This window comes from Macrobrachium nipponense, chromosome 8 (genome assembly GCF_015104395.2).
Source record: "Macrobrachium nipponense isolate FS-2020 chromosome 8, ASM1510439v2, whole genome shotgun sequence".
Classification (NCBI taxonomy): domain Eukaryota; kingdom Metazoa; phylum Arthropoda; class Malacostraca; order Decapoda; family Palaemonidae; genus Macrobrachium; species Macrobrachium nipponense.
Window position 1 is genome coordinate 20,914,581 of NC_087203.1, and position 20,644 is coordinate 20,935,224.

Genomic DNA, 20,644 nt, shown 5'->3' on the forward strand with positions numbered 1-20,644 from the left:
AGTTATGAAATCACCAAAGCCCGTTCCTTTCAAAAGTTTATGTCACTGTAGTTGTAGAACAACCAAACTTATTAAAATTGCAATGTGTATGGCAAAGCTGTAAAGCGCATCACTGAAAAATAATTTGCTACCAAATGACAGTATGAAAGTATATAGCCTATGTATGCATTTAAAAAAAATTTCAAGAAAATATACCATCACAACTAGCAAATTAAGAATACTCACTAGCATTATGAAAAAGAATAAATACAGATTTTGTTGAGGACATATTAAGAATAAATTTAGTCTAGGTAACGGATGGGAGGTTGGCGCTGGAGCCAGCTCGTACGGTCAAGATCTGATTTATCTAGGTCTTGGTTTGCAGTTGAATCAAAGGTCAGCGTCATGGATCTGATAAACATCCAAACGCATCCACAAAAATTAAAAAGGATAATACTAATAAGTTATTTATATAGATATTTGTGTGTGAGACTTACAAAATAGGATAGTAAAAAATTTTTCATAACTTATTGGTAGATTTGAACAAGCATACACTTTTTAATTAGAAAGCATGGAAAAATTTACGTGTGCATTCCACAGTCCACACCTAATCACAATGTGGACAAGATAAGCCGTATTAGGGACGCCACTTCCACACTTCGGCAGCCCTGAGGCAGAGATGTCCATAATAAAAGCCTGAGGAGTTTACATGATCTTGCTTTCGAAACCAGGCTTGTAATAATACCTTTTGATGAACATAGATATATACGTATACATATATGTATAACTGAATCGCGAAAATATCGAATGCCACAAATGAAAGTAAAACAATGGAGTAGTGCTAGGCCTTTCGACTTACTGTCCTTCACTTTGCAGACTGATAGGAATATAAAAATAAGTTTACAAAGAAAGCTCATACAATTGAAAGGTGGTGAATATAAAAAAAAAAAACAGTTGAACCTGGAATCCAACACACTTGAAGAATGAGAGAACTTACCAAAACAAGGGCAAATATCAAAAGGTTTTAAACAAGACTAAGCTCAACAGCTCGGAAACAGGGAAGGGTCAACTCAAACGATAAGTTTGAGTTGACTCAAACTCAAACGATAACACATTCAATAAGCTTCTTGAATGTGTTTATAAAAGTGCAACAAAGCAATATTTTTCCTGTGGATAAACAATAACAATCTTTGCACAGTGGACAGTTTCAAAAATATTTATTGAACATACGAATACATATAAATGTACATAAGGTAACTAATAGTAATAGAGTCAGGTGATCTTATCTATAGGGTCATTTTTAACATTTACTAATACAGGGATCCAAACAATACATGCCAGGGGTAAGGTAAATTTTAAATCACAACTGGAAGTAAGCTGCCTAAAAGCGGGTTCTAAGAGATTTCGTGAAAAGAAACCAATTTATCCTGTAAGAGTTTTCACTTAAATCAGGGGATTCCAATCTGGGGTACGTGTACCCCAGGGGGTAAGCCAAGGGTCTGTCAGGGGGTATATGTATTAGGGCTTGTGCCTTGTATGATAAGGCGCCCTATGAGGTAATGTAGACTAGCGATAATCTAGCTAAGTCGGTTGGTATTGCACTTCCATCTTCAATGGAGTGTCTGGGGTTTTGTAGAATCACTTACGAAGTCGGTATTATCTTTACGACGATGTGTTAAACTCATAGGTTCGGTGAGGTTCTTGTAGAAACACAAGGTATAAAAAATAGTATAATTTTCTGAAGTTTTACAGATGAAGATCAGGGATGATTGTACAAGTTTCTTCCAATAACGATAGCTTGATCGCTTCTGCCAATGATGATGGCTAATCCTATTCTCTTACATGATAAAGGCTTAGGTAAAGAGGTGGGACAGGTCTTCTAAAGACGATAGCTCACTCTGTTTCTGCCTGTCTACCATCTCTGTTACAAGTTATGAAGGAACAGACAGTAGTTCGAACATATGAACATACATACAATGGACATAGTTTCATACGAACACACATCGAATGAGACACGCTACAGATCACGTAGGCCGTTTGATAATAGGTCGGGGTAGTTGTCTCAAGCAGGGAGCTTGGACTAATGTTTATAAACAATTGAATGACTACAGGTGACGGCAGTTTATCTTAGCCTACATACTTATTGTATACGTCATCTTTAGCGTCTCTAGTCTGATCACATTCCTGCAAGCAATCTGGTTGACCTCTTTAGTTTTAGACTTTTATATATATGGACTAACATTCCATATTTTTATTATGTAAACACTTACATTAGCTCGGTCAGCTACCCAAAACCAAAACCAACTACTGAATATTACTCAAACTTGACTTGCATTTGACTTATAGGATGTGATACAGGACACTATGTGAATATATATATTATAAGTAAATAAAAATTCATTGTACATGAATTGATTCAAGTAATAAAATATAAAACAATGATATTGGTAAATAATAGTGATCACGGATATATAATTGATACAGTTTTTCACTTCATCTCATCAAGATACTTATGCTACAGAAAAATACTAATGTACTCTGATAATTGCATAGAATGAAGATTAACATGATAAAAATCATATAACTGGAATAAAAAATATCTAATATGAATTGATAAAATTAACTAATGTTTATGCTGATTGATGTGAATTTATTTTATGCTAAATGTTAATATCCTGATTAGTAATTCATAACAACTCATAAATAACGCAAGATAATGGTAAGATATAAGGTAACAGATTGATTATAGGCTACCTGATTTGTTTATACATATGTATATGGATTCATATAATTATGATTAATATATGTGCACTTTAAATAGATTCCTATTGCGTACACGCAAAGATATATTTAGATTCTGTTATTTATGATCATTTATATAAGAGATTCCTATTGCGTACACGCAAAGATATATTTCAATTCTGTTATTTATGATCATTTATAGATATAGGATACATGATACTTTATATATATAGGATACATGACCGAGGTTATACTACTTCACTTTTAACTAGCTTTCGAACCACTTTTCGTCCATTACACAGTTCCCAGACAACCACCTATAGCCACTGAAAACGGCCTTTTTCAATGGTTTTTTAAAACAAGGGGAAAATTTGCTGGGCCCTGGGCGGGGTCCAACGTTCCATTTTGCGCTCATACTTATTCTCTGCATCCTAAGCTACACGATTACGTTCGCGATGAATAGATCATCCCAGCACGAGTCCTTCGCCAGCAAAGTAGAGTTGAATATCCTTCGGGTCGTAATTGTCGGAAGTATGTCCCATTCGTAGTCGATTCCGACAGCCGCCGGAGCATTCCGCATTAAAACGAGATTAACGACGAGATACGGTGTCGGTCGAAGAAGTCCATGAAATTCCTTTCACATTGTAGGCGGTTGTTACTTGACTGTAGTCGTCCGCTGCGACGAACGATTTTTTGAAGTTGCGATGTGAAACTCTCCATACTGCAGGATACTGTAACCAGGTTCCATTAATCAGCCTGCAAGTTAAATTATACTTGTCACAAGGGCAAAGTAATTCAGACAACATCCAAATACAGGGGAGGGAAGAGAGCCATTTAGACCAGACTTAACCACATGAATTCGCTGATAAATTGGAATTCAAAAGAGTCAGCTGTACAAACTTTTTTGATCCATGGCATTAACAATGAGTGAACCTATCCAGGTCTATGATGACTCGTAAAATATCCATAATTATAAAAATAAATAGATATCATTACGAAATCTCAAAAGAAATAAAACAAGATTTCTAATTTTTACGGCGCGTACAGTTGGGCTTAATCCACCAGTATTTATTATAACTTAATGTATTAAAATTAAAACGAAAAAACCTGTCTGATTACTTATACGGTCGTGTGTTTTATAGGAAAAATCCTTTTTTTTCTTTTTAATTCAAAAAAGATATTGGTATGAACCAAACATCGCTTTTTCCCCACTCTGCTAGAGTCGCTTATTGTGTGGAATTTGCTATGCTTTGAACACTTCGGCAGTTTTTTTGACTAACCTTGACCGCTTGATAGGTGACACAGTAACCGAGTTTGCTTGTTTGATTCTGAAAGGCTACTGTTTCTTTATTTTCTTTTGTAATAATTAGGATCTTCTCTTTATTACCATCGGCAACGTATTGTGTTTTTTTAGCATTATGTTGCTGGTTACGTATAAAGCAATGAATGACGAACTATTAGGAACTGAGCGATTACTAATAAAACAAGTTATCACTACTGCATACAATATTAACTGTTTGTACTTCATTCTTTGCTAAAATTTGAAATAGTGAGGGATCCTGGTCAGCGCATTTAGCCTGATGAAAGTTTTTACAGACATGTTATTCCTTGCAATCCAGCCATATTTTAAAGTTGAGTTGAGTCATTGAGGTTCGATATTTTATATAACTCAAAAAACTCAAGGCTAAAACTGCGATCGGGACTTTGCAAAGGAGCATTTATTGTCATGACCCGAAATAGTGTTTACCTCTAATTTATATAGATTTGTACGTGTTCCACTTGTTTTTTGTGTGTTTTCTAATCACTACGGTGCTTAACGACCCTATCCATGCATCTGTATAAATACAGACGTCCACTGCGTAAACGCATATTCACTGTTTAATATGATTTGTTACGTAAGGGATTAATAATCACCCAAAATGATAAAATTAACATAGTATATGATTATGAATATTTCAGTAGAACTTCTGGAAACAGACACTCAAAGATAAAAAACTCGCAGTAGCGAAATCTCAATGATATAGATAATTTCTGTAAAAAAATAAAAAAGTAAGATTAAGAATGTCTCGTAACTTCAGCCACAGGAATAACGAAATTCGACCTGCAAAGGAAACACTCAAAGTTACTCCAAATGAATAAAAAAATTGTACTTAGCTTGCTTTTGTGGGAAGTCACGGTGTTCCGATAACGACACACGGCCTTGTTCCTCCTTCTCTATTTAGTGGACGACCTGGTTTGGCTTCAGTTTCCCCCGTGCGCGTTGTTTCGATGATTCGAGCCCTTGAAAATCCGATGCTGCAGAGGCCGTTCGGATTGTTTCTTGCAGTGCCGGAAACGCTCACTAACGATTGTTTTCTTGAATGATTCTAATGAGAGACGAAGCTTCCGTTGCCGTAGGAAAAGGACACGTCGATTTTGTTTCTTGAAGTTATTCACTAACGATGATACTAATTTGCTTGACGAATCTTGTTGTTTTTGAAGTCGCTCACTAATGATGATACTAGGTTGCTTGAAGAATCTGCTGCTTTCGTCGTCGTTGACTTCACGATTTATTATTCTGTTTTTTTCTTCGTAGGACGTTGTAGAGTTCTTCTGGTCCGCTGGCCACCAATATTAGGGCTTGTGCCTTGTATGATAAGGCGACCCCTATGAGGTAATGTTAGACTAGCGATAATCTTATACGCTAAGTCGGTTGGTATTGCACTTCCATCTTCAATGGAGTGTCTGGGGTTTTGTAGATCACTTACGAAGTCGGTATTATCTTTACGACGATGTGTAAACTCATGGTTCGGTGAGGTTCTTGTAGAAAAACACAAGGTATTAAAAATAGTATAATTTTCTGAAGTTTTACATGATGAAGATCAGGGATGATTGTACAAGTCTTCCAATAACGATAGCTTGATCGCTTCTGCCAATGATGATGGCTAATCCTATTCCTCTACATGATAAGCTTAGGTAAAGAGGTACAGGTCTTCTAAAGACGATAGCTCACTCTGTTCTGCCTGTCTACCATCTCTGTTACAAGTTATGAAGGAACAGACAGTAGGTCGAACATATGAACATACATACAATGACATAGTTTCATACGAACACACAATCGAATGAGACACGCTACAGATCACGTAGGCCGTTTGAATAATAGGTCGGGGGTGGGTAGTTGTCTCAAGCAGGGAGCTTGGACTAATGTTTATAAACAATTGAATGACTACAGGTGACGGATGTTATCTTTAGCCTACATACTTATTGTATAACGTCATCTTTAGCGTCTCTAGTCTGATCACATTCCTGCAAGCAATCTGGTTGACCTCTTTAGTTTAGACTTTTATATATATGGACTAACATTCCTATTTTTTATTATGTAAACACTTACATATGCTACCCCTGGCACTCGAATGAATGGTAGATGCTGGCCTTCAATGGGCTTTAGCAAAAAACTGCTCCTCGGCCAACTAGGAGAGTTAATGAAAAACAGTTTCGCCATTTATTATTTTTGACACCTTTGCAGATGATGTAATAATGCATTTTGTTTTTTTGTTAGCTCAGTACCATAACCTTGCAAATCTACTACATAATCAAAGGTAAATAATTACATACAAATTGTCTTTATTTTTTATATTCTTTATGTTTACAATATTATTGGTTATGTCAGGAGTTATCTAACTTCCTTTCGGTACTACTCGTTATACAAAGTGAAGGGGGTAACATTACGGACATTACAAATGCCCGAAATAAAGGGTAAAAGGTGGATAAAAGGTTGAAAACCCCTGATTAAATGAATGAATATTTCATTGGATGTTTGACCCAGTTTTCACAATCATTGTTATTTTATTCGTACTTCTAAATCCTTTGCTGGAGTGACTGACATAAAAATGAAGAGCAGTCCAAGGATGGAATTTTATATATTATGTTCTCCTTTCCTCCTACCGCTATTTTTCATTAAATTTCTTGTTAGTGTATTATAGTAGGTTAAGAGTATTGGCTATAACCTGGGACATTTTAGCTAGTAAAAAGCTGATTTTTGCAGTATAGGTGCAGAACTAGGTGTAAAATCACATCGTAAAATTCCCCAGCAATCACTCTTGTGTAACCTTGAAAAACCAAGATGGCGTCCAAAATGGCCTTCATTTCAATGATCCCCCATTTTTTAGCATAACTTTGCTTGTACACAACATATACAAATTTTGTCTATTCTAATATTTTTAGGCACAAGGAATCTAAAAAAATACATATCCCTTGAAGATCAACTGCTTATAATTAACATAAAGCAAGATGGCGCCCAATGTGGCCACCATATTTTTCATTTCAACCCTTAGTGAACGGATGAATATATCGATATGCAGCTCCTCAGGCCAGGTAAACTTTGAGGTCGGCCAATTTACTAAAAAAAAACGTTAATGGAAAGAGGAAGATAGACAAATATACATGGTAAAGGGAAAAGAATTCTAAAATATTTTCCCTACCTTCCACGAGAACTTGAAAATGACTATTTACAACCCCTTGTGGAGCCTCTTTTGCAAGACAATCGTAAATTTTACCAACTGTTGTGTTTTTTCTAATATACAAAATTTTTTTTTTGTTTTTTTTTTTTAAATTGCAATTACTGCTCCCACAATATCAAAAACAGATAAGAAATAAAAGCAGTAACAAATTCTTAGCATATTTTGTTAAAAACTATTTATGTACATTTACCGAGAACGAAGATTCAGTATTTTTTTTTTACTTTTATATGTTTTTTCTAATATTTATCTGCAATTTTCTTTGTACAATTAATTTACAACAGACATACTATCGTAAAAGACAAGAAAATAACAACAGCAACCCCTTGGTATATTTAGGAGCAAATTTTAAAAAGATGTCATGTGAGAGAGAGACAGAACATTTCCCGCTTCAAGTCACAACCACTACTGAAGTCCTGTGACACCCACACTCCTGATCTTAGTTTGTAAAAAAAGTTGCCATAAGTGAATTTAAGGGTTATAAAAGTATTGGCACCTCTTTCCCGCCTGATTCTTTCCAAATCGATGGTGCGTAATATTGTTTAACTGCAGAATTCAGAATTAATCCGTCCACCAACCCAAACCTATTATTACTACTCCCGAGGATCAATCCATCCATTAAGGTTAACGCTATCCTTGCTTCCTGACAAGGTATAAACATAGTTTGGTGCCTAAACATGTGTTTACTGGTGCAAGCAGTCAATAAAATGTATGTCTAGAAGATCAGGAACTTTCATATAGCTAAACTCATTTTTGTTACCAAAATGGAAACAAAATGCCCACAAATTTCCAAATTATATTAACCACAATTTCAACAAAAATGAATATGAATATCTGACCACACATATTTGGGTTGAAGAAAAACAATTAACTTGATTGTTGTGGGGTCCAAAGTTTGTCACCTTATATGCATAATCAACTTAATCTACCTTTATACAAAAACTTAATTTTTCAGTGATGTTACACCAAGAGTTGATGTCTTCTCTTCCTCTTCATCATTGATTATAAGTGGTGGAGCAGTATTATTGCATGAATGGCTGATGCACTTATTGCAAACTGATGTGCAAAAAAGGCCTAGCTTCTTGCAGCTGCACATCATGTTACTGCATCCCTGTGGTTTACATCCACATGAGACCATTGTAAGTATTGTTTTAGGGGCAACTGGAATGTCCATTTCTAGTGGGACAAGTGTTCTATCTTGAAATCCCCATCCCCACTCTGTTGGATTCAGACTGTTGCCCATCCATTTCTGTAGTGTGAGACATGCGGTATGTTGAGAGACTGTAATTGCTGGCTTCATAAAGTTGCAGAATAAAGTCTTCTCCAGCTTGTTTCACCTTGTCATGGGTGCGTCCACTCTTCATTAATGTATCGAGAGAGCCATTTTCACTTTTCTTTCATACCATCTTGAAAGCTTTTGACTCTCCCTGACAATAAATTGCTGACACTGTATAACAGCCTGTCACTGCATACAGACATTAATTAATTTTTGGTACCTCCTATGGCAGGATTGCTGCGGCATAACATGTACATATCTGTAGAATTGCTTGCTCAAGCAACTAACATAACAAGCAGATCAGTATATGTCCTAACAAAGGTAACTGAAGTCTATTCTGCATCTGCAACAGATATAACTGTTGAAACTATTAACATGTCCGCATCTGCTTTCATCTTTTCATGAAGCATTTGAATGAGTCTTTTCTTATTGTTGCTGTTGGCCAGGAATGCAGTTTGACTTGTGGTTGTTGGCATAGTTCCTCAAAAATTATATCACTAGAAATACAATCTTGGACTCTCCATGTCTATTCAGCAACCTTTTGTGGAAGTCACATTGTCGTCTCCATCAAAAACCATTGTGGATTGAGCTCCAAAATGGCTGAGGACATATTAGATTTAGGTCTGGCAGACACCAGCATAAATAGATGGTTGTGGCCAAACAACTGACTGAAGCAGATGACCACCATCCAAGACAAAGAGTCCATTCTCTGGCAAATTAGCATTCATGCTACATGATTTAGGACATCACCTAGGGCCTTCTTTGCTGGCTTGCGCATTATACCATATTTAAAGAAGGAAGGTGGCTGAGGAGCAAGTTCATAAACCAAAAATGTTTCCATCTCAGAGCTATTATTCAGGACACATGTTAACTGATTGAATAATTGAGTTGGATTAACTTCCACCTGCTGACCGATGATCTTGACTGTTCTATCTTTTGAACCAATTGGGTTCACCTTGACATTGTGGTGTAGAGTGTTGCTTGTAAACTTCTTCCCTGACATGTCAGGTGCTGCCTTCTAACCAAACTCTACAGCAATATCACAATTCACAGATGTATCAGTGACAATTCCAGTTGACACAGACACCAGAAGATCTGGATCGTATCCAGGAAAAGGTGAATGAGCTTGTAGCCATCGTGCAAAGAAATGGGGGATCTTGCCATACTAATTTGGTGAAGGTCTTTATGCTGCTCTGATGTACTAGTTGGGATGCCTGTGAACTGTTCCAGTGCATCACATATAGGAGCAAAGAAAGAAAGTGCGAGTACCCACTTTGTTAAAGTACTGTCTGTGATGCCTCGACCAAGAGTCATTCCTTGCGAGCATTTCAGCGATTTCATCAGGAAGTGCTCAACTGTTTGATCAGAGAAGTTGCCATCCGAAAAAGAATCACAACAACTTATGGTGAAGTAACCTTTCTCTGTAAGTAGTCTGTATTCTTCTTCTGGTATGGTTTTGTCTAACGTACAACTGAGCAGATTTGATATAATTAAGATGCCTGGCTGCATGAAAGTGGGGAATCCTTTCCCTCACACAATAGGGGTGCATTTTCTAGTTTCTGTTCTGATAAAATGCTGCAGAAGAGCCACTTGCCGGACATATTACACTTATAGTTTTCCCATTTTTTTGTCATGGTTACGAAGTGCTATGTGAAGACCTTGTATGCATCTGCTGGATTTTCCACTCTTTAAAATATATATGTATCATATTTCAAGCTCAGAATATTTAAAAAAAAGGTGACCATATTGGGCGCAATCTTGGCTTATGCTACATACAAGCTGTTAGTTTGTTTGTATGGTGTTGCATGGAACCAGTGGTTATTCAGCAACAGGACCAACGGCTTTGCATGACTTCCGAACCACGCCGAGAGTGAACCTCTATCACCAGAAATACACATCTCTCACCACTCCGTAGAACGCCCAATTATCAAACTCGCAGCCAATGAGGTGGACAGCCAACACCATACCGACCACGCCACTGAGGCGCTACTTATAAGCTGTTGATCTTCTGTATACATATTTTATTATATTCCTTGTACCTGAAAACATAGGGATAGACACCAAGTTTATGCTTATATCTTGTCTGGAAGCAAAATTATGCAAAATATGGAAAATGGCAGCCATTTTGTACGCCATCTTTGATTTAAAAGGTTGCACAAGGGGGATATCAGGGTGACTTTTAGTACGTCATTCTGTGCATGTTCCTGCATCTATCCTGAAAAAATAAGCTTGTTACAAGTTATGTCCAGGTTTTGGGGCTATATTCACTAATGCTCTTGGACTATAGGAAAAGACCAGGTTGAAATTAAAAGATAATAACAATGATTTTATGGTTTCAAAACCACTAAAATAAGGAAAGCTAAAGGTGACTTTACACTAGGCTTCCTAGCGCACTTCATAAGTCACCTCTGCCAGCATATGCTTGCCCATGATATTTTAACTGCTTTGCCTGCTGGTATTGATGTTAATGATTTACTCTCTAATTTGAATAACCAGTACCATCTACTAAGTTTACTTTAGAATTAGAAAAGATAATTACCTCCCTTTCTTAGGATTTAAATACATAGAGAACAATTTCAATGCAAATTCATTTCTTATAGGAGACCAACGAACAACTTAGCTTAAACCCATTTTTATTTAACATAAAAATATCCACTTTATTCTTTGTTTTTACGAGCATTGCACATTGTCAGTCCAACGTATTTGGATCAAGAAAATGAATACATAAGAAAAATAGCAACAGCTTTATTTTGCCTTTCACATATACTAGATATTTCTTATAAAAAAGCCCACAACAAATTTTACAGTGAAAGTAACATGAAGAAAGAAACTCCATAAGAACACCCGTAGCTTGCCTTATTTTAGTGGATCTAAAATTATAAGATCACTGTTGAAGTCTTTTAATGTCAACCAAATCTTTTCCTATAACAAGAGACTAAGAGGAATATTAATGAAAAAATAGCCATACAGAAAGCTTATACATAATATATAAAATTCCATGCTTGGCCTGCTCTTTTTATATCGTCAATCCAGTAAGGATTTAGAAGTAAAAACTTAATAGCATAAGTATGCTGACAAAACTGAGCAAACATCCAAAGTAAATTGGACAGAAAGTTCAGTGATTGCCAGACCAACAGATTTCTCTTCACGAAATCTTCTAGAATCTGCTATTATACAACTAACTTCCAATTGTAATTTTAACCTTAGCCCTGGTATGTATGATTTGGACCCCTGTATTGGTACAGGTTCAAGAATGACCTTAACGATAAAATCGCTGACTTAATTACTAATTAGTTACCTTCTGTATATTTCTTATGTATTTGTGTTTCATATATTTTTTGAAAATGTTCACTTAGCTAAAATTTTTATTGTTTACCAAAACGAGAATTATTGAAGTGTTTAACCTTTATAAACTTAAGTAATCATCATATTCTTTCAAAGGTCATTTTTTAGTGGTCAGTCTCTTTCCTTGTATAATCTTTGAATTGACCCTTCCCTGCTGGGCTTAATCTTTTGAAACAGCTCTTAAATATTTGCTCTTGCTTTGGTTTTCCTTTGATTCTTCCACTGTGTTGGATTCTAGTTACAGTTCTGGACAATTTCACTGGGTCCAGTTTCCTGAGCGAGATGGGTTTATGACAGGATTTGTGTTGATAGCCCTGATGAGACAGGTAATTCAGGGCCTTGGTCTTCTTTCTGAAATAAAGAAACCTATATATCAACAATATAAGGTCAGCAAGTTAATTCCTTGCACCTGGAGTGGTCGCGAAAATAAAAGCAAAGATTCAAAATTTAACTTGGGTAATAAATTAAGAGAAAGTGTATTTCCACTTAATTATGTGAACTACATTACCCAACCTTTCAAAGACTTATCCATAAGGTATTTGAAGACAATCCAAATTTTCCCAATATCTTTTAATAAGATGTCTAGACTAAATTTATGCATCAAACCTTAAGTTCACTTTTTGTGTGCAGTTGGGACTGAAAATAATAACAAGCCCAAATTCTAGCCACCAAACAGGCACTTCTTCACATAGCGACATACAAATAAAAGTATGAACATCTTTCATTTAAAGTAACAGACACAACTGTTCGCAGGGATGATTGCATGTTCACTTCCCGTACTTTTAAAAGCAATGTAGAAACAGACACTGTGCATAGAGAAAATATGTATTCCCTCTAAATACAGCATTTTATCACAAAGATTAAAGAAATCTTACATTAGGACAAGCATCGCATGTCAATGCAACATTCATCTAGGTAACTTGATATTCTGAGAAATACATTGAATCGCAGAGGATAAACATAACTGAAGATATTCCCAGACCCAAACTTCAGTGAGACAAAATACAGAAGGGAAGAAAAACAGAGCAGTTGTACAACAGGCGTCATCCCTACAGGACGACGATCAGAAGGTACACAAATCTGCTAAACGACTCAATAGCCTTGTTAGCGACCTACTGTATCAGTTACACGCACACACTATCCATCCAATAAATGAGTGCTGCCAATCCATGACTTTACAGACCTGGACTTTTAAGGGTGGCGGTTTGAGGAGTTTTAAGTGCTTCTCTTATATTTGGACAAACTTTGTATAGTTTTGATTAATAAACTTAGTCTAGACATCTTATAAGAAGATATTGGGAAAATTTGGATTGACTTCAAATGCCTTATAAATATATACTTAGTCTTCGAAAGGTTGGGTTATGCAGTTCACATAATTAAGTGGAAATACACTCTCTCTTAATTCATTAACTAAGGTAATTTTTATTCCTTGCATTTGTTTTTGCGTCCGTCCAGTACAAGGAATTAATTTGCTGATCTTATATTATTAACATATAAGGATCTTTATTTCATAAAGAAGCCCAGGACTCCGATTTAAGTTCCTTGTCAGGGCTACCAACACAAATCCTCCCACAAACCCTTATCGCTTAGGAAACTGGACCCGGTGGAACCGTCCGGATCTCTACATCTATTCTGTTATAATCCCCATCTGTCAATTATACGAGCTTCCTTAGTAAATTTATTTTTATATTTCTATCAGTCTGCTAAGCAAAGGACTGCAAAGTCGAAGGGCCCGGCACCATTCCACTGTTTCACTTTCCTTCGTGGAATTTGCCTTTATATATATATATATATATATATATATATATATATATAATATATATATATGTATGTATGCATATTACATATTAATACGGTAAATAATTAATATGGTGCTAGTAATGAATATATATATATATATATATATATATATATATATATATATATATATATATATATATATATACTAGGACCATAACAATTACTTAAATGTCAAATGTGTACAAAAGCCCGAGCGCACGCGTGCGCAAACACACACACACACACATATATATAATAAAAATAAATATATATAGATATATATATATATAGAGATATATATATATATATATATATATATATATATATGTATATATATATATATATATATATATTATACGCATATATTAAAAATATATATATTATGTATTATATATATATATATATATATATATATATATCTTATATATATATATATATATATATAGATATATATATATATATACACTAGCACCACGACACATAAAAAAACTTAAAAAACATAATATGCAGTGTAACTGATAATCACAATATATCAATTAAAACGAAAAATCATCTTTAAAAACAACGTTCATCATGCAAAGGTTACTGGTGTGAAACATAAAATTATAGAAAAGAGACAACTCAAGCTATACATATATTTCTACTCACTTTCGTTAACGCCATCAAAGCAAATTATCGTTGATGTAAAAAAATAGTTTTCTACAAGATAGCAAACTCTAGTGTTTTTCAGTCTAAAGCTTTGTAACTTGACAGAAGAGCAGACAATCTCTGATTTTACATGGGAGGGTAAAATTCTACTTTAAAATTCCACTAACAGGTCAATTTATGACCAGTTTTTCGGGATAGCGCTAACGAATTCAACCGATTTCATCGTTATTAGTCCTCATGTGAAATATACAGCCTGAATATGTGTTCACAGTATGAATATTAATTGCTACATCAACGTTTTCTTGCATTACGTACCACAGCAAAAATACAGTTTGAATAACAATGCATTTACCTTAGGATGCAGCTTAGTGAGGTTCCCGGCAGCAAGCGTCAGTGGCCCAACATGACGGACAGTCCTGAAATGAAATCATTTTTTTTTTTTAATGTAAGAGTGCAGGTTACCATTTCAAATAACACATGGATAGGACTTTGAAATGCCAACTGAGCACTTGCTTCATGAATTTTTACAGGAACACTGTGCATTTTTTGCAACCAAACCTATTTTGATTTACGCCGAGGTTTTTACTCCTATTTCACCTATTTATATATATATATATATATATATATACATATATATATATATATATATATATATATATATATATATATATATATATATATACACACATATATAATATATAAAAGATCTTTTGGGCCGTACTTTTTCTATTGCTTGGAATGCTACAACAAAGTAGGTATCAGCAATTTAGTTCAGTCAGTCCTGTACAAACCCCTCAAGTCTTAAACAATATAACATTACTTCAAGTTATCGGAAGCCTTAAAACTCTGGATACACGAGTGCTAAAAACGTCGCGTTGCTGACGCCAACCGACGCTGTCTTCTGTATCTTCCAATGCTTTTCAACTGAAAATTTGGACTACACAAGTGTTACTGGGACGCGTTACATGGGCGTAAGGATTTTCTAATTTCGGTGTCGACGTTATTAGCGCAGCGCTAGTAACGCTTTGCCTCACTACACGAGACGTTGATGGGACGCAGTATCTAGATGGCAATGACCCAGTTGCTAGGAGGGCACCAGATAGGCTAGACCTCTGGGCTCCTCTACAACAGTACCAGGGCCCAAATGCCAAGCTATGCCAGCACCATAAGAGACGGCGCCAGAGATATGGACAAATTTATTTGTGAAGCTGAAAGCAAGCAGGCATTATATTATGTCAAAATGAACGATTATAACAACCGAGAAATATAAGCTGAACGATTATAACAACCGAGAAATATAAGCTAAGTGCTAGACTGAAATATGGATGGAAATGTTCGCAGACTGGAATGGCAAGACGGAAGCAGAAAATATATAAAAGGGACAAGCATGTCACACATCCAACTTGGACAGCATGCATGATGAGCTAACCATTATTGGCTGATCCTCAGTAATGCTTCCAAAATAGCGCTCGTGTGTCCAGACCCTTAAGCCATGCCGCTCTTCGAATGGCAGTTATAGAGCGTTCATATCTGCAACCCGGATATTATACGAAACCTTCCAGTGTTGTGATAGTGTGGATTTGACAATCAATTTGAAGGATGCTCTATGACTCCTCGAATACTTACACAAATGTGTATATGAAAAGATAACCTTAATTTAAGCATATGTACGCGACTGACTGACTGACCAATAAAAAGTTCCCGATATTATTAGTTTCTTGTGATAAATATTAAATAATTTCTTCGGTAAAATATTTGAATGCTTAAATAAACAAAGACCCCTCGCAAATTCTTATACATAGGTATATCTTATACGTACCGCTTTGTATTGTTTATATATCAGCACAAGCACACAAAACACGAACATGTATCAAACAGTTTACTCACCTCAAACGAACGAGGAGCTTTCAATAATTATGATTTATATCATGGCCCAGGCTACAATTAGACATATGCACACAAACTTCAAATCACAAGATTTTCCTATTATTCAATATTCATTTTATGTAGTTTCACAGCATGCATATATCAAGAATAACTTTAACATGATACTGAAGTGATATCTACGTCCGTAAACAGAAAAATAATTAATACTGTTTACCGCTAGAATATGAAGCATGGGCCTATGGTACCGGTTCGTCTGATATTTCATTTCACTGGCCTTCTATTAATTATATATTCGTTCCAATTTTGTAAATATTAACTTTTACTGTAACCTTTATCTTTTATTCTACCTAAGTCTCGTCCAAAAGCCCAACAATATTTATATATATATATAATATATATATATATATATATATATATATATATATATATAAAAATTGTGTGTGGCTGCCTTTATGCCGTTGTATGTCATCAACTAAGGATGGGAATTGAACGGGATTTCAAAATTTCGTTCGACTAGTTAATTGGCTATTTAGTACCGAAAATACTCAATCGCTGAGCTATTATAATGACTTGTTTACTCAAGAAAATAATTACACAAGTATTCAAATTATTCTGAATAGAAACGACAATGCCATTGCTATCATTATCTGAATTTCCCTTCCAGCCAATGCAACAGTGGCCGTTTCATTCACCCCCCGCAAGCAAGTGACAGCCTCACAGACATCCATATTCCATGTTGTTCCGAATATTAACCTACTAGTGTAATTTACATGCATGAATTTAATAAAATGTCATTTAAACATAACCATTGAAAACTTATTGTTGTTTGTGTTTGATCTGTGTATATATTTGATACAAGCTCGTCCCTCATGCGCTTGTATCGTTATTTCATCGGTATAAATTGGTAAGTTTGTGATATATATAAAAAGGCGTGACGGTTCTTTAAATATAATATGTAAGTCTTCGGATGTATCACTCGAGAAACAGTTTGCATCTCTATCACTGTAAGCCTACAACATCGGAAACTTTGATTTCAGCCAATCGAGGGATGCGATACGATTGCTATCTACCTAAAGCCTACGTCGGTGAGTGGAGATGGAACGAAACATGCTATACCCATTCTAGGTGCCTCCGTTGACACCCGTCCCAAGATACATTTTGAGAATACAAACACTTTAGAAAAATAGTGAAAACTGTCGTAAATATGGAGAATAAACTCAACACCCAAGAAAAACATTGGTTGCGCGTAATGTTACCAGTTTAGCTATTTCCCCAATACACTAAGTTTAGCTATTTACCCCAACACACCAAACTAAACATTCTGAATTGACCGTTGACAACAGTGCTGCAAACACCACGTGCTCCCGAAACACTCAGAACATAATTATAATCCAGAAAGTTTTCGGAACGGTCGGAAAGTCACAAATTTCTCTCCTCGAGGAATGCTACTTGGCGAGTTCTTTCAGGCTACGGTGACGGTTAACAAGAGAATTTGGGAATGAGTGACTGTACCTCATTATTCCGAAGGATAAGTTTGATATAACGAGAGCATGTGACGACAGTGATTAAAAGATAATATATTAGTAAACATTTACTAAGTGGTTAAAATGTACGCAGGTAAAATCATAAGCCCAAGTAGGTTAGGTCTAACTCAAAAGAGTAGGTTTTAAAAGCACCTTGTAAGAGCAATTGAAAATATTCCTTTTACGATAGGTGTCGTGTTGAAATCAAGTGTCTAGCCTATATTTCAGTAGTTATCAAGACACTCCTTTATCTATTTTGTCTAGAAATACCATCCCTTGATATATGTAGAATGTGTTGTATTGTACTTACATATATACATATATATATATATATATATATATCTATATATATAGTATATATATATAAATATATTATATATATATATATATATATATATATATATCTATAATATATAATATATAGGCACATGGTACATGTCTGACATAATTATATTCTTACATTGAATATAACATGGATATTCTAGACTTGGTTTTCCTTCGTCTTAGCAGATTTCTCACATTTTATATTGTACTACAGTTGCACAAGTATATTCCCATAACGTGAACGGGCGAGACGTTGAAAACTAAGCCTATAAATATTGCCGTACACCCAGTCTTCGGTGCTTTCAAAATAAAACGTACACCTGGTCTTTGGCGGTTTTGAAATAAACATGTTATCAATGTATTTTTGAATCAATAAAAGCTGCCCCATTAAGGGAATTCTAAACACACAGGTTGGCCTCTCAATGGCTTCAGTTGTAAGGGCACTGAACTCACCTTCACTCGCTGTGGTTTCTTCCCAGTGTGTTTATACCCTTCAGTTGATGTACTCGATATCCCTCCCCTTGTGTGTGTCTGCAATAGCTCTAGGTCCTTTCCAAAACCGATATTTAGTAATTTTCAACCAAACGCTTTCGTCACTCGAGAAGGGTAAACATGGCGAGCAGAGAAGGTAGAACGCATTTGAGCCATATATGAATGCTTGTTTCCTTTCGCATTCCGTGACACTGGGAAACCTCACGCAGCCCTTGTTTTTAGCCCTGTGTTCCTGTCAAGTCCTGTTCTCAGTCCTCAACTTCCACCACATTCAAGTACTGCTGCAATACGCCAAAGGGCCCGAAAAAGAATCAAAAGAAAAGACGACACCCCTTCACTAGCACCATCACAATCGAACTGCGATTATTAGATCATTTATTCGCTTTTGCACCAGGGAAACCGTGACGTTACCGGTCTGCGCGCGCACGGTTTTCCTGAGGAAAAGTTACCAATTTGTAGAGAATTGTCTATTTCAAACTTCTATTTGTTTTTAATGCATGTTACTGATGGCCTGGACTGATGAGAACATAGCCTTGGAGTTTGTAATGTTTGAGGTATTCAGGTGTTCTTGTGCGCTGTAGTTACATATGCATATGTATAATTAATAAAAATTCACAATACAAATATTTGCTCAAGTTAAGGTTCGTGGTATTAAAAGAAGCATTACATTCTGTTCTAAAAACAAAGCAAAGTCTGTCTTGGGGATTCGCCACACACACACACACACACACACATATATATATATATATACATATATATATATATATATATATATATATATATATATATATATATATATATTCAATGTGATAATTCTATTTCTAATTTTATTGAACTCCAGTCACACCCTACTGGATCAAAATTGAAACCGCAAACGTCACCAGACCTCGCTGTTGCCAGACAATGACACAAAATGTATTACATAGTGCTCGTTTGTTTTGAGAAAACTCAGATGTAAGGAAGTGCATGGGCTCCTTTAATTATGGAACCGCATCATTAAATCTTACATCATTTAAGAGGAGACTCGAGTATGCAGTTGTAACAACCACAATGTCCCCTTGACTTCTGGGAAAGTTAAAAGGGCATTATAGTATTACACACACACACACACACACGCACACACACACACACACACACACACACACACACACATATATATATATATATATATATATATATATATATATATATTTATTTATATATAAATGTATTCACAAATATTAAGCCTAAACATCGTTTAATATCAATTTCACTATATGTAAATCAGGAACTTACGCGCAAGACCTAAGTACTTCGTCACCGCCAGGACTCAAACCATCACCTGGTTTAGAATAACGTTAGGCATGGCCTCTGACCGGTGAGACATCAAGTTGATATCAACTCCACTGTACATAATACCTGTCGAATTTAGGTTCTGTGCATAGAATTGATATCAAACCGCCGCTGACATTAGCCAATAGGTAAGTTTGTAATACTAGGCTGATTATGAGTTTTCACTCATAATCACACATGCGTGAATTTTCAAAATGCACAATTATTAAGCCACAATTATCGTTTAATATCCAATTAGCCAACAACCCAGGAGGGAATTCTAATTGATGATTGTTTCGTCGCTGGTAGGATTCGAACGTTTTCTGGTTAGTAACAATGATAAAAAGTGGCTTTCGCCGCTAAGCCGCTACAAGAGTAATCAGCATATAGCAACTCTTGCTGTAGTATAACCCCTGTCAAAATTTGAAGGGGAATTATAAGTGATAAGTCATTCGTCACCGCCAAATTTCAAACCGTTGCTTAAGTTACGTCTGTAAAACATAAACATATGTGTATAAAATTTGTTAAAAAATGCTAAATTTTGTTATTTTCAGCTCTCAAACAAAATACAATTCTAATCTAACAGCCTCGTTTGTTTGGCAGACCGAGTTGAGGCGAGCTCTAATCTCTGTTTCAAATTCATCTCTCATCTATTTAATATTCGAAAAAAAGAGTGATGTGAGCTTCTTCGTCGTTGAAATCTTTCATAGTGAATATATCATGCGACTTCGTCTGATTCGTGAATATCTCTCTCTCTCTCTCTCTCTCTCTCTCTCTCTCTAATCTCACTCTCTCTCTCTCTCTCTCTCTCATTTCTTCTTAGATAAGAGAACATAGTTGTC

At 35.5% G+C, this 20,644-nt stretch overlaps 2 long non-coding RNA genes across 2 annotated transcripts in view; one reads left to right on the plus strand and one right to left on the minus strand.

The window, feature by feature from the left end:
* The window catches only part of LOC135222623 (uncharacterized), a 243,414-nt gene that overhangs the window by 40,253 nt on the left and 182,517 nt on the right, over nt 1–20,644 (plus strand). The window lies entirely within an intron of this gene.
* LOC135223216 (uncharacterized) lies at nt 12,069–18,828 on the minus strand. The gene is made up of 3 exons (XR_010316422.1): nt 18,453–18,828; nt 14,618–14,681; nt 12,069–12,189 (listed from the first exon to the last, which is right to left on the minus strand). It is a non-coding gene; the product is annotated as an uncharacterized LOC135223216 (long non-coding RNA).